Source organism: Eumetopias jubatus, unplaced genomic scaffold (genome assembly GCF_037043125.1).
Source record: "Eumetopias jubatus isolate StellerSeaLion01/CBP00866 unplaced genomic scaffold, mEumJub1_p1.0 scaffold_5, whole genome shotgun sequence".
Classification (NCBI taxonomy): domain Eukaryota; kingdom Metazoa; phylum Chordata; class Mammalia; order Carnivora; family Otariidae; genus Eumetopias; species Eumetopias jubatus.
In genome coordinates this window covers 9,036,006-9,048,397 of record NW_028274811.1, presented here as the reverse complement: position 1 = coordinate 9,048,397, position 12,392 = coordinate 9,036,006, and the positions used below count along the sequence as shown (strand labels likewise).

Sequence of the window (12,392 nt, the reverse complement as noted above, 5' to 3'; positions counted from 1 at the left end):
GTTCCCTAAGTCTATTCTCATTTTTTTCTCAGCTGCTCAGCTTGATTACTTCCTATTATTCTGTCCTCCAGTTTGCTGATTCATTCGGCTTCCTCTTGCATGTTGTTTATTCCATCTGCATTTTAAATTTCAGTTAGAATATTCTTCATCTCTCTTTTTTTTTCTTCCTGTTTTCTATATCTTTGTTAAGGGTCTCCTGCTGTGCTCACTCTTCTGTAAAATCCCATTAATATCTTTATGATCATTACTTTAGATTCCTTTTTAGGCATATTACTTTACTCTGTTTCATTTTGTTCTCTTGGTGATTCTGTTCTGGTTTTCATTTGGGATATATTTCTTTGTCTCATTTTGTCTAAATCTCTGTGTCTGTTTCTCTGTGTTAAGAAAGCCATCTTTGTCTCCTGTTCTTGAAATAGTGGTCTTATGGAGAAGAGGTCCTGCAGTGCCTTGCGGTGCAGTGATCCCTGTTCACAAGTGCCTGGTGCTTCAAGCATTTCTCTTATGTGTGTTATATGCACCTAGTGTTGTGACTGAGCCACATTTCCCTTCATCTCAGTTTTCAGCAGTGGCTGTCTTTCTTGTTGTGGGCAGTGTTTGGTACCTATGGTGTTAGTAAGACAGTGTGGTCCTCCTTGGCCATGAATTGAGATGTACCAGGCATTTTAAGGAGATACAGTAGCACGAAACTTTCCCTGCATTGTCCCCTGAGACACTTTCACCGGTGGGTGGGCCCAGTAGTCAAACCAACTATATGCCAACATACATTCCTGAAGTATGAGTTTAACTAGCCCGTGTCACTATCTTTCCCTCTCCCCAGGGCAGGGGTTACTCTGGAGTTGTGCTGGCACTTTTCATGGCCGCTTGACACTGCCAGGCTGTGGCAACACTGTGGATGGGCTCCAGCCTAGACTGTATTGTAGGTGACTGATTCACAAAGTGTTTGAGACAGATGTGTAATGTCAGCAAGGATTGTGTGCAGGTCTTCTATGAGAGGAGACCAGTAGCTGGAGAGAGCAAGGCCAATGGAGTTGGAGGAGGCAGATGCACAGACTGCATGCAGGGGCACTGCAACACTGTTATGAGGTCAGGTAGCAGATAGAAAAGTCCTGTTTGCCTGCATGAGACTATTTGTTTATGCTGGGAACGGAGTAAGGAAAGGCACCTTCAAAGTTTTGTTGTTGTTGTTGTTGTTGTTTACTGGAGAAATCTCCCAAGGATCTCTGGCCGTCCAGAACATGGTCTGAGATCATTAAGTTAATATCTCTTCCATATGCCCCAAGTGTTTGGCAAACTGTTTCTTCTGTGCTGTATCTCTTTGGTCTGTCTGTTGTGTGGTCTCTTCAAAGGCATAGAATCAGCTTCTTCTCACCCTACTTGTTCTCCCAGACCTGATCCCACTGATTATTAAAGTTCTAAGTTTAAGTCCTGCTGGTTGTAAGAGCTCACAAAATCCAGCCCCTTTAGTTTTCAAAACCAAATATTATGGGTATTTGTTTTCCCTCTGTGGACTGTCCATATGTATGGGTCTTTTTCTCTCCCCTATAAGTGCCCTCAGTGTCCCTCACTCACACAGACAGTCCTGTGGGTCTATTTAGCTCCCAACAGCACCTTTGCCCCTCCTACTTTATTTGATGTGGTCTCTTCTTTACATTTAGTTGTAGAGTTTGTTTTGGCAATGTTTGGGCCATTTTGTGGATTATTTACAATGATGTGAGTATTATCTAGTTGTATGCATGGGATGAGGTCAGCTTAGGTTCCTCCTAATCTACCATTTCCCCTCAAATCCACAATGACTAATTTTGGGGGAAAAAAAGCCTCAAGTTCTGTTCAACAGGGAGATGCAGGAAAACTCTGAACTTACCTCCTCCTCTCCTCATGAAATCTACACCTATATATAGAACAATTCCTACTGAAGAACTGAGGGCTGAGTGAACAGCATCTACACTTAAAAAAATAGAGAGATCACATACAGAATGGAAAGAGAGATGGAGACTTGGTAACAAAAGGACCTTCCCCCCAAGCTGAGAAATGCTATGGACAGGGATACTACTAAGGGTCCTTGAACAGATTTGTCTGCCCTGGGGCACAGAAAGAACCCACAACTTAAAAGCGTAAATAGAATGTCAAATGATGTGGGACCATCAAGCAGACGGTTAGGAAAGAATTCCTGAGTCTTTTTCAGTGCAAAAAGTTGCTTTTATTAAAGAGTAGGGACAGGACTCATGGGCAGAAAGAGTTATACTTGTGATTGTGAGGAGTAACTGATTATATATTTGCTGGTGAGATTGACTTAAAGATAACTAAGTCTCTAAGGAATGTGTGTGTTGAAAGTGAGCTTTACAAGGGCCTTGGAGGTCTGATTTTTGTCAAGATCAGGTTACCATTCACTATGTAGTAAACCATTAGTCATGAGACCCTTTAGGAATGTCATCTTCTGCATGTCTTAGGTGTATATTAGTGGGCCACATGTTGTAAGATGATTCCTTTGTGGTTATATTCTTCCTGCCTTTGTTTTCCTCATCACAAATGATTCAGGACTTAATTTTCCACAAATAGCAGGGGAGGTGCTGAAACTGTCTTTGGCATGGAGAGGATGTTGAACACCAAGGTTTATATTCTCCTTCCAGCTTAATAGCATGGACAGTAGCAAGGTTCATGCCTTATTCTGCCTGCCAATTAAATGAGCCATGTCTCTTATAAAAAAGACAAAAATAATAAGTGTTGTTCAGGATGTAGAGAAAAGGAGATATTTGTGCACTGCTGCTGGGGATGTCAATTGGTAGAGCCACTATATGAAAGAGCATGAGAGTTCCTTAAATAATTAAAAATAGAAATAATACATGATACTGCAATCCCAGGTAAATATAGATATATACCCAAAGGAAGTAAAATCCATACTTTGAAGAATATGTGCACTCGTATGATTATTGCAGCATTATTCACAATATCTAAGATGTGAACAACCTAAGAGATAATCAACAAAGGAATGGATAAATATGGAATATATAAGAGCCCTGAAAACGTTATTACTTCCATTTTTAACAACATATATGAGACTGGAGGACATTATGCTAAGTAGAATGAGTCACATGTGGAAATCTAAACAGTGCCCAATTACACTGGTGGGTGCTATCTAAAATGATCAATCTCTTAAAAGTAGAAAGTTAAAGGGCAGTTGTCAGTGGCTGATGGGAAGGGGAAATGTGGGGAGATTTGTGTCAAAGGCTATAAAATCTCAATTATGCAAGGTGAATAAGTTCTGAAGATCTCATGTACAGCAATGTGAATATAGTTAATGATACAAACGGTGTTATACTCTTGAAATTTTCTATTAGAGTTATTTTATTTATTTATTTTAAATTTTTAGAGAGAGAGAGAACAGGTGTGCGTGAGTAGAGGATGGGGGACAGATGGAGAGGGAGGGAGAGAATCAGAAGTAAGCTCCACACTCAGTGCAGAGCCCAACACAAGACTCAATCTTACCACCCTGAGATCATGACCTGAGCCAAAGTCAAGAGTCAGTCATTTAAACAACTGAGCCACCCAGGTGCCCCCAATTTTTAATTTAATACAGGTTTTCAATAGATAAATTTGTATATTTTGGAATGTATATTTCTTATATATTCATCCCAAAGAATAGACCGTTAAAAAAAACACTGAGAAGCCTTGTTTCAACAGGACTCTTGTTTCGACAGAAAGTTTATAGAACATTACCAATTCTTTCCTGTCTGACTTCTCCCCTGACATGTCTTAGAAAACAAAATTTCTGATGTCTATGCTAGTACTAAATAGTCACTCCCTTGTCTGACTCTCAAGTATGGGAAAGGCATATATTCATATTTCCCATTATATTATTTAAATTCAAACTTTTATTTTGGGGCAGGTCTCACAAAAAGCAAGGGATGTTTGTATCCAGTAAGCAAACAGCACAAGAATAATAAATAAAAATTTATCGCAATTCACCCTGTTTTCAGAAGAGCCCATCATATGATTTTTGAGCTGTGAATGGTGTGAATCATAGAAACCATTCTTAGGGACATGTTGGATATTGATTTTGGTCGTGAAGTGTCAAGAGATCATTGTGTCAACATTTCTGGATAATCTGACTGTCTTTCACTCTTTTTAATATAATATTTTCTGCTTAAGTTTTGCTGAATTTATTTCTGTTAAGAGATCCCTTTAATCACTGAATAGTTCAGAAATCTCAAAGGCTCACTTAGTTTTAGTATAAAAATATCGAAATTCATGGCGCCTGGGTGGCTCAATTGGTTAAGCGACTGCCTTCGGCTCAGGTCATGATCCTGGAGTCCTGGGATCGAGGCCCACATCAGGCTCCCTGCTCAGCACTGAGTCTGCTTCTCCCTCAGACCCTCCCCCCCTCATGCTCTCTCTCTCTATTTCATTCTCTCTCTCAAATAAATAAATAAAATCTTAAAAATATATATATATATATCCAAATTCGTTGTATATCTTCTAAGATGTGGATCTTCTATTTTGGGGAAAATAATTACCATTTTTTCCAATTCTAATATAGCAGACATCCATCACTGTGATGCTTTAGATAATACAGAGTTCCTTACATGTTTATTCTTCCTTATTTACACCTGAGCTCATAAAATAAAGAGTATAGTAGAATTATCCCATAAACAGTGATGGCCATTCATCTATAGTGTTCAAGTGTAGAGCTAAGCTGCAGGTAATGGGAAGACCTCTGTAAGCCCGAGAGTAAACAGGTCTATCTATTAATAATGGTGATGCAGAGAGGTTAACACCAAACCAACCCCCAAATCTGGTTCAGTGGAATTATAAGAACACTATATGTATAATGAAATGCCCATAAAAAAATTATCTTATGAAATGGTAATAGTGGCTGTTGGGGATGTACAATTTGAATATTTGGAGGGATGACTGAGGAGTGGCTCAGACTGATTAATCTGCACTCAACAGTATACAACTCCCCTGAATCCTTATACAAAATGGTTATTCTTCCGTAGTTCATTTTGCATCTCCCCAATAATAATTATTTATCCTGACAGGGTAGACCTGTGATCAACTGCTTTCATAGGATTTGTCTAGTTACTTCCAGGGCCCTGCTCATAAAATATATAAACTTGTATTTCCTCTTTAGTGGTGCAAGAATATCTAATTCCATGCAGAACTCTTTGGCTAATCTCTATATCTATCACTTCTGAAAATTAGGAAAGCAAAAAATCACTATTCACTAGTTAAGTACAAACTATAACAGAAATCAAACTCATTAAACCTGATAATGTTATAACAGTTATTGTTCTTTCCCCCTATTTTATCCATTTGGGGAGATATGCTAAGTATGTTAGAACTATTATAATGAATAATACCATCAACTTGGACTGTTTCTATTATCATTTCAATGAATTAATAAAATCTTATTGCACACAATTAAGGGAAATATATGTTCTTTACATTTATCGAAAAATTGCTAGAAAGAAAACAATAACACTGATTGAGAATATTGAATTATTGTGTCAAGTATCAATTATTTAAATTGTCTAAAGTAATGTAGTCTCTGTCTTCAATCCTGGAATGACATTGTTCTTGAGTGTAAAAGGTGAAATTGATGTACTTCTAAGGCCATGGTCATGAGAACTTTGTCTACATTTCCACAGAACAGAACCTCTGAATCACTGTTCTCAGGGCCTCCATCACCTCCTTGTTTCTCAGGCTGTAGATGATCGGGTTGAGCATTGGGGTCAGGATGGTGCAGAAGACAGCCAGGACCTTGTCCTCTGTGGGAGATCGGAAGGATCTTGGGCGTAGATAAGTGTAAGCAAAGGGTGCATAATAGAAAGTTACCACAGTGGGTGTTGCAGGTCGAATAAGCCTTCTGCTGAGCTCATGTGGCAGATTGCAAGGATCACATGGCCATAGGAACATGCAATGTCAATGAAAGGAAACACAAGGAAATGGGTGGTGCTCACAAACCATGTGTACTCAGAGACTCAGGTGTCCATGCAGGCCAGAGTCAACATGGCGGGGACATCACAGAAGAAATGGTTGATGGCTCTGGATTGACAATAAGGGATACGGAGGACACATACAGTGTGGGCACAGGAGTTGATTGAGCCCATTATCCAAGATCCTGTTATCATCAGCACACACACTCTTTTGCTCATATGAATGGGATAGTGAAGAGGAAAGCAAATAGCCACATAATGATCATAAGCCATAGAGACCCACATTAATCCTTCTGCACTAGCTAAAGTCAAGAAGAAGAAGCTCTGAACGCCACACCCAATGAGTGAGATGGACTTGTTTCCAAAGATATAATCAAAGGCCATCTTGGGGACAATGGTGGAGATGAAGTTCAGGTCCATGAGGGAGAGCTAAGCAGAAAACACATGGGTGTGTGGAGATAGGTGTCCAGGAGGATAAGGACCATCATGGACAGGTTGCCAAACAGAGCCATTAGGAAAATAAGTACAGTGAAAATGAAAAGAAACAGGCCAATTCTTGATGGTGGAAAGAATCCCAATAATAGGAAATCAGTCAATATTTGGTTGTAATTTTCCATTTTCTTTTAATTGCTTTTCATGAAGAAAGAGAAAAACTCATCTGTGGTAGATAAATAAAATGTGATGTTTTTATCATTTTTTTCAAATTATTTTAGTCTATTTGTGAAATTTTCATAAAATACCCAGTTCCTTAAATAAATATTCAATGTTTCTTATTTTAAGAAAGAATATCTATGTAGTTTCACAAAGTCACAAGTTCAGATGGTAAGCATTTCCATTCAGAATCTACTGTAAAAAATCCATGAAATAATAAAAAGAAAAAATCTATACCTACCTGAATATGATATGAATAATTTTATGCCCTTCATAAATTCATGTAACAAAAGTATTACATTTTTAATTAAGCATAAGCATAATTTTTATTGAACTCAGACTGAGCACAAGTTGAATCACAATTCAAATGAATATGGGTTTGGCTCATTTGTATTTTTTATACCATTTATACTAGGACTTCATTAAATTTAAGATCTCCCTAGCATGAATTCAATCATACCCACTAAATGTTTATTTTAATGTTGACAGAGTAGAAAATTTTTGAATGTATAAAGAAATAATTAGATTAATGTTTACCCATTTCTTCTGCTTCTAGCCACTGAAGTAAAAATAACTAGCCTATGCATGGTCTATTTACAAAAACTCTCACCTGTGTTGATTACTTTCAACGCCCCTGAAATCTTTGACATTTAAACATTAGCATTAATTTCACCGCGCATAAGGGAGAATTCATGGCATCTGTCTGAAGTGACATATTGTTTGAGAGACAGAACATGTTTTGTTCCTGGGCCATTCACATATGTGGAAGGGAAGACACAGACAGGAACTTTGTTGACCATCTCACTAGCATCCTGGACGAGGGTCAGAAATCATGTCAACTTGACAACCATCTTCTGAGATGGGTATCACCATCAATACTTGTAACATAATGGACATTCATAGAGTTTAAGTAACTTACCCTGAGCTAAAAAGATATGTTTATCCTTTATCTTATAAGAAGCCATGAAAAGGAAAGAAGGATTATTTAGGTTAATCACCCCTTATTTCCATTAAAGTAACTATTTAAACAAGAATTCTCTATTCCTACTAGGCAGCAGATGATGACAAATATATTTGATAAATTATTTTATGCCCAAATTATATTATTTTAGAGATTAAAGTTACACATTTTACATCTTCTCCTTGGAGACATGTTTCCTCAGTTCTCTTGATTTTCCTGTATTCTCACTGGCTCCCTACAACAACCCAGCAGTTAACATCTGGCCTCTACTAAATGGAAGAAGGGAGGCCTCAGAATATCATTTACCAATAAATAATAACTCAAGAGATTCTCTCCTCCTCTCCTTCTCCCTCCTATTCATGCTCTCTCTCAAATAAATGCCTAAGTCCTCCAAAAAAGAAAGAGAAGAAGAAGAAGAAGAAGAAGAAGAAGAAGAAGAAGAAGAAGAAGAAGAAGAAGAAGAAGAAGAAGGAAAAGAAAGAAGAAGAAGAACACAACAACCAATGTATAGCTAGGTCTAGAATTTATGTTTTCTGATTCACTATGCTGAGATCTATGTCCAAGTCAAAACTGATTCAAAGTTCTTCCCTTCTTTTCTGGAGTGACATTTCAAGCCAGCACTAATTCTTACCAGAAGTTAGCCTGCTACAGCAAAGATAAATTATCTATAGAAATCTTTCGTGCTTTAAGAAATCCTTTAAGATATCTAACCAGCCAAATTTCATGTACAGATACCAAATATCCTACCCCCCCTTACAGTGTCTAATTATGTCTCCATGCATGTAGTCCTGTTCGATCTCCATTGTTCCACCAAAGTTTAACTCAGCCAGCCCCAACATAGCAGAAGCAAAGGGAACTTCATACTTTAAACTCTGTATTCCTTGAATGATTTAAACATTTAAGTATCTCCTTTTTTTTAAAGATTTATTTATTTATTTTGAGAGAGTGAGAATGAGAAAGAGAGAGAGTACATGAGAGGGGGGAGGGTTAGAGGGAGAAGCAGGCTCCTCACTGAGCAGGGAGCCCGATGCAGTACTCGATCCCAGGACTCCAGGATCATGACCTGAGCTGAAGGTAGTAACTTAACCGACTGAGCCACCCAGGCGCCCACATTTAAGTATCTCTTAAGTAACTTTTTTAAACAAGTTGCAATTTCAATAATTGGGTATAAACAGGTAATTTGTATTTGTGCATGTTTCCATAAAATTTCATGAATTAAAACTAATTAGAATCCGAAAGTTCTACATACAGATGTGAACATGCACATAGATCATTAAAATGTAAGCTTCCAGGGGGGCAGAGCAAGATGGCAGTGTGTATGAGACCTGGACTTTGTCTGGTGCCAGGAATTCAACTGGATAGGGATCAAACCATTCTGAACACCTACGAACTCAACAGGAGATCGAAGAAAATAGCAACAACTCTCTGAACAGAAAAGCGACCACTTTCTGGAAGGTAGGACGTGCGAAGAAGTGAATCCGAGGCATCATTCGGGAGGATAGACCACGGGGGAGGGGGCCTCTTTCAGCCATTTCTGGCAAGTGATAGAGCAGCGGAACACAAAATCAGAATTTTTAGAAGTCAGCTCTGCTGAAGGATGTAGCTCCAGTGGCTAAGCGGGGGGTGGAACCCTCGCTGGGATGGTGTGGTCTCAGGACCCTCTGGGTCACAGAAAGCCTGGGGGGGTGCCTGAGTGCGGCAGAGCTCCCAGGTGTCAGAGCGGGGAAGCCAGCTGCAGACACAGAGCTGAGGCACAGGCTCTCGGCTCGGGGTTGCCATAAACCGTGATCCACGGCACAGTCGGGCCACTGCTCCTCCAGCAGGGACCCAAGAAGCGGCAGATCCGGGGAGACTCCCCTTCCTCCCCCAGGAGAAGCAGCGCAGGAGCGCACCACAGGGATCTCCTGGGTTTGGAGACCACACCGGGTCATGTGCAAGAGATAGAAATGCAGGGTCACAGGCTGGTGAGCACGGAGTGCAGCCGGAGACTGGGGAGATGGGAGTGATTAACTGCTTTTCTCTGGGGGTGCATTGAGGAGAGGGGTCCCAAGTTCTCAGCTCCTCCTGGGCAGAGATTGGGAAGCCACCATTTTCACCGTCGTCCTCCAAAGCTGTATGGAAAGCTTGCAGGAAACAAAAGCTCCCGGAGCAAACCCGAGCAGATTACTTAGCCCGACAGGCACAGGCAGGGCAATTCCACCTCTGGCAAAGACATTTGGGAACCACGGCAACAGGCCCCTCCCGCAGAAGTTCAGCAAGAACAGCCAGCCAAGATCAAGTTTACTGATCAATGAGAACAGCAGAACTCCAGCACTAGGGGAATACTGCACATAGAAATCATGGCTTTTTTTCCATGATTCTTTAGTCTTTCAAAGTTAATTTTTTTAACTGTCCTTTCTTTTCTTTTTTTTTTTAATTTTTCTTTTTCCCTTTTTCAACCAACATCTTATCAATCCCTTTTTAAAAAAATATTTTTTATTTTTCATTTTTAGAATCATATTCTATCACTTCATAGTAGTTAACCTTATTTGTGGTATATATATATATATATATATATATATATATATATATATATATTAGTTCTCTCATTAAAATTTTGTGATACAGTTTCTTCTAACAGATCAAAATATACCCTAAATATCTAGTGTATGGTTTTGTTCTAAACTCCTGCCTGATCGCATTCTCTCCCTGTCTTTTTAAATCCTCTTCTTTCTTTATTCAACCAACTATTTACTTAATTCCTTTTATAAAATCTTTTGTAATTTTCATCTTTCTGTCATATTCCATCCCTTCATCGTATTAACCCCTATATTTGTATGTATATAAGCTTTTCTTTCTTTAAAATTTTGGGAGGCACTTTCTTCTAAATGACCAAAATACGCCCAAAGTCTAGTGTGTGGCACTGATCTATGCACCAGCCTGATCATATTTGATCATATTCTGCTTTTTTTGGTTTTGTTTTATTTTTATCTTTTTCTTTTCTTTTCCTTTCCTTTTTCTTTTTTCTTTCATTCCCTTTCCTTTCCCCCAGTTTCAGGTCTTTTCTCATTTGTTTAGTGTATATTTTCTGGGAACGTTGTTACCCTGTTAGCATTTTGTTCTCTCATTCATCTATTCTCCTCTGGACAAAATGACAAGATGGAAAAAAAATCACCTCAGCAATAAGAACAGGAGGCAGTACCGACTGTCAGGGACCTAAACAATATGGACATTAGCACGATGTCGGAACTTGAGTTCAAAATGATAATTTTAAAATACCAGCTGGCCTTGAAAAAAGCATGGAAGTTATTAGAGAAACCCTTTCTGGAGAAATAAAAGAACTAAAATCTAACAAAGTTGAAATCAAAAAGGCTATGAATGAGGTGCAATAAAAAATGGAGGCTCTAACTGCTAGGAGAAATGAGGCAGAGAGAGCATTAGTGATATAGAAGACCAAATGATGGAAAATAAAGAAGTTGAGAATAAGAGAGATAAACAACTACCAGACCATGAAGGCAGAATTTGAGAGATAAGTGATACCGGAAGACAAAACAATATTAGGATAATTGGGATCCCGGAAGAAGAATAAAGGAGAGAGTGTCAGAAGTTATATTGGAGCAAATTATAACAGAACTTCCCCAATATGGGGAAGGAAACAGGCATCAAAATCCAGGAGGTACAGAGAAACCTTCTTGAAATCAATAAAAATAGGTCAACACCCCGATATCTAATAATAAAATTTACGAGTCTCAGGGACAAAGAGAAAATCCTGAAAGCAGCTCAGGACAAGAGATCTGTAACCTACAATGGTAGAAACATTAGATTGGCAACAGACCTATCCACAGAGACCTGGCAGGCCAGAAAGGACTGGCATGATATATTCAGAGCAATAAAATATCTATATAAAAATATCTATAGTATATACTATATCCAGCTAGGCTGTCATTGAAAATAGAAGGAGAGATCAAAAGCTTCCAGGACAAACAAAACTAAAGGAATTTGCAAACATGAAACCAGTCCTCCAAGAAATATTGAAAGGGGTCCTCTAAGCAAAGAGAGAGCCTAAAAGCAACATAGACCAGAAAAGAACACAGACAATATACAGTCACAGTCACCTTAGAGCCAATACAATGGAACTAAATTCATATCTTTCAATAGTTACCCTGAATGTAAATGGGCTGAATGCCCCAATCAAAAGACATAGGCTATCAGATTGGATAAAAAAACAAGACCCATCGATATGCTGTCTGCAAGAGACTTATTTTAGACCATAAGACACCCCCACATTGAAAGTGAGGGGTGGAAAATCATTTACCATGCTAATGGCACCAAAAGAGAGCTGGGGTGGCAATCCTTATATCAGACAAATTAGATTTTAAACCAAAGACTGTAATAAGAGATGAGGAAGGACACTATATCCTACTTAAAGGGTCTATCCAATAAGAAAATCTATCAATTGTAAATATCTATGCCCCTAACACTGGGAGCAGAAAATTATATAAGCCAATTATACCTTCTACTACTTACATTGAAGATCTATTTTCATAAGATTAATTTATTATTTATCCTCCTTTTTCAGTTTGTCTGTGGGTGGAAAATATTGATCCACATTTATTTCAGATTCAGTACCTCAAAGTAGTTAATAGAGGTCAGGATCAAATACAATTTAATTCTGGAACATATTCTGACACATTCCAGTTATCAACTGATCTTCCTACCTTTACCTTCATACATTTATTTTCTCTTTCATGTGGGACAGGATCAAGATCCTAGGCTTGTTTCTTCTGTTCAGTGTGAAACCATCATCAGAATGTTTTCTGCTACTTCTTTCATCCCATATATTCTGTAAAGTAGATGTCAATATTGCA

General features: G+C 38.5%; 1 pseudogene; it reads right to left on the bottom strand.

Annotated features, from left to right (window-relative positions):
• Nucleotides 1-5,631: 5,631 nt before the first annotated feature.
• LOC148164287 (olfactory receptor 2L3-like) lies at nucleotides 5,632-7,750 on the bottom strand (annotated as a pseudogene).
• Between the last annotated feature and the right edge of the window lie 4,642 nt (nucleotides 7,751-12,392).